Below are 3,481 nucleotides of genomic sequence, written 5' to 3'. Positions count from 1 at the left end.
AATTCTCTTGACTAGGCTATCCAAATGGGCTTCCTTGGCTACTATCCCATCCAAAAAATATCATTTTTCTCCTATGGTTCTTTCACTCTCTTGGGTTGATTCCCACTCACGAGTTTTGTCAGCTAAGTCAAGTGAGAATTTCTATGCCTTTCCTTCATCTGTAAAGGATGTGAATCCCTCAGGGCACATAGACTCTATCATTTGTTTAGTTGGGTAATCAATACCCTCATAAATTATTTGACATAAATGCCATAGGTCTAGGCCATGGTGAGGGCATTCTTGGAGTAGATCCTTGAATCTCTCCATAAGTTTAGAAAATGACTCACTAGGATTTTGCCTAAATTGAAGGATATCACTTCTAAGCTTATTGGTCTTTTGAGTTGGGAAAAATTTCTTAAGAAAGACAACTGTGAATTGTTCCCATGAGGTTATAGAATTTGTGGGTAACCCATACAACCACTTCTTAGCTTGGTCTTTCAATCCAAAAGTGATAAACCTAAGCTTCACAGCATCATCAGAAAGCTGTTGGATCTTAATTAGAACACATACCTCTTCAAATTCCCTTAGAAATAGGTAGCATCCTCAGAGGTCAACCCATGGAAGTGGGGCAACATAGTGATGTATTGAGATTTGAGTTCAAAATTATTGCTCTGGGCTTGTGGTAGAACTATATAGGAAGGTTGGGCTGTTCTAGCAGGGTAGAACCTATCTTTTACAGATTTAGGTGAAGGGTTTTGTTATTGGTCTTCCTTATTAAAGGGTTTTAAAGAGAACAAACATATAGGGTCACTACTTGTTGGATCTCTTCTTTCTAGTCGATTCTTAGTATTACGTACCCACTTAACACTCATGCAACAGAAAATTACCCCATAACTAGAGTAAGACAAGCACAAAATAATGGATAGAAAAACCTTTTTTTATGATTTTTTGATTTTTTTTTGATTTTTTTGATTTTTTTGATTTTTTTGGCTTTTTGGGAGCTTATCGACAGGGATCCGGGGTTGCTCAGGTCAATTCCTGAGGTACTGCTATAGGGCAAAACCTGTCTTTGTCATACTGTGAGGCATGACGACCTCCACCGATACAACTATTATTACAAGTTGTTCTTCTCAGGAATTCAATAAAAGAAACGGAAAAACAAAACAAAGCAAACAAAGCACTCCGATTTACTAAAAGAAAGCGAAAAATAACATGGAACTGTCTCCCCGGCAACGGCGCTCAAAACTTGTTTGAGATTTTAAATGTAACCGCAAGCGTACGGATCAGTGTAGCTACAGGTCGAACACAGGGAGAGCAACCACTTTATTTTTTTTTCTTTTAATAATGCGAAAGTGAACCTATTAATGATTGTGATCTAATTATAACTTCAGTCCTAAGCATATGTATCAAAATAACGTCATAACCATTCGTCATCTAAGAATTTAAATACACAAGTCACGCAATTAAAATTAAATAAATAAATAATAGAAAATAAACAACCCACGTAATAAAAAAAAATAATAAAGGAAAAAAATGTTGAAATAAAAATTAAAATAAAAGAAAGGGGATAAAGCTAGAGAGAGACTCATAAGTAGGTTTCTCTACTTAGCCCGAGGGATGCCTCATAATATGAGCTTCCCTACTTGACCAGAGAGTCACTCTTACAAAGGTTACTCTACTTGACTTTAGGGAAATGGAGACAATTAAAATAAAAACAATAAATTGATGGTTCTATGGCTAGGAGGGGCAAAGCCAACACATACACTAGCCATGAACCTTGGGGGAAAGGGATAGCAATAATATAATGATTGAAATTAAAATCCTAAATTAAGAAAGAAAGGGTAGTCAGAAGAGGGAATAAGAGGGGGGAGAGAAGACTATTGAGGGAGCCTACTTACTTGAACTTCAACCCTTGAACTGAAAACTTGATCGATTTGAGATACTACCAATACTAAAAACCAGATCTGGAATAAACCAAATCTGAAATTTCTAGTACTAGAGAAAACAAATCTAAAGAAAACAAAATAGAACTTGAAAGACATGCTTCATAGCTTGTTCTTATCATCTAGAACTAAGCCTAGAACTAGAACTTGAAAATTACAATTTCAATTGCTTAAATAATAAAAATAAAAAATTAAATAAAAAAAAGTGCTTGCATTAATTAAATAAAAAGAACTTCCAAAAGTGTTTAAAGCATAAACCTAGAACTAGAGTTAGAGAAAGAGATAGAACAACTAAAAAAAAACCTAGAAGAAGAATGAAGTGTCTCCCCTCCTCTTACATGAGTTGTATTTATAGAGAATGGGGAGGTAGGGTAACAAATTTCTTGTTCCTAAAAGGGAGAAACCTACAATTGATAGTGAGATCTTTTGAGACCAAAAGTGCTAAGGTGGAGGAGAGAGAAGAGAGAAATAAACTTGGAGAAATTTTCCATAATCTTTTTTTGCTTATTTTCTTTCCTTTTTTTTTTTTTTAAATTTATTTCTCTTCTTTTTCTCCCTCCAAGGGACGATTTTCCTTCTTGCTTTGTGTGATTTGGACAATCTTTTGGTGAAAAGGAGAGAGAAGATTTGGACAAGATTTATTTCTCACTTTTTTTTTCTTTCCTTTTTTTTTTTTTTCTTCTCTTCTTGCGCAGGAACCCCTTCCACAATTTTCCTTGCTTCTAATTTGATGTGGAAATCCCCTCCATGCCCTTAGTACTTTAATTGAGTGAAAAGTAGGAAATCTTCAACAAAATTCTTCAAAAAAAGACAATCATGAGATTCAAACTTGAGACCTCCTGGTGAGCTAGGGAATTTTACACACCATAGCTTACCAACTACACTAGGTAGTTGTTGGAGAGATATGACGTCCGATAATGCTTAAAGCCTTTAAAATATAAAACCTACAAAAAGAGAGTAAAACCCAAGGTAGCTCCATTCTAAATATATAAAATGTATGTTTTATTACCCTAGATTTCACACATAAATGTGCTCATCAACTCCCATGGCCACATCCTCTAAGCCTTCTGCTTCAGGGGGTGCTCTCTACTCTGACCAACCAGGTATTGCTCCCTTATTGGTGCACTACAATATATCACTCTCACCAGGCCTGACGTTAGCTTTGCAATCAATCGGGCTTGCCACACATACATGCACCCACTGAGGACAACTGGAGTCTAGTCAAGTGCATCATAAGCTACCTCAAGGCCTGCCATACCCATGGACTCCTCCTTATGTGCCTTCAGCGATACTGATTGGGCTGGAAGCTCCACTGATCGCCGTTCTACTGGTGGATATGCCATTTTTCTAGGCCCTAACCTTATCTCGTGGTCATCCCAGAAATAGAGAATAGCTGCATGATCATCCACAAAGGCGGAATACAAGGCATTGGCTGACACATCTGCCGAGCTCATCTGGTTAGAGTCTCTTTTTCGAGAACTTGGTCTTCCCATTAGTGGCCCTCCAATTTTGTGGTGTGACAACATTGGTGCCACTTTTTTTTTTTTTTTTTTTTTTTT

At 36.6% G+C, this 3,481-nt stretch overlaps 1 non-coding gene across 1 annotated transcript; it reads left to right on the top strand.

The window, feature by feature from the left end:
* Nucleotides 1-259: 259 nt before the first annotated feature.
* On the top strand, nt 260-366 carry LOC122090220. The gene has a single exon (XR_006143461.1). It is a non-coding gene; the product is annotated as a small nucleolar RNA R71 (small nucleolar RNA).
* Nucleotides 367-3,481: the final 3,115 nt, after the last annotated feature.

Source organism: Macadamia integrifolia, chromosome 9, assembly GCF_013358625.1.
Source record: "Macadamia integrifolia cultivar HAES 741 chromosome 9, SCU_Mint_v3, whole genome shotgun sequence".
Taxonomy (NCBI): Eukaryota; Viridiplantae; Streptophyta; class Magnoliopsida; order Proteales; family Proteaceae; genus Macadamia; species Macadamia integrifolia.
Note: the sequence above shows the minus strand (reverse complement) of the source record. Positions and strands in the feature narration are given on the sequence as shown.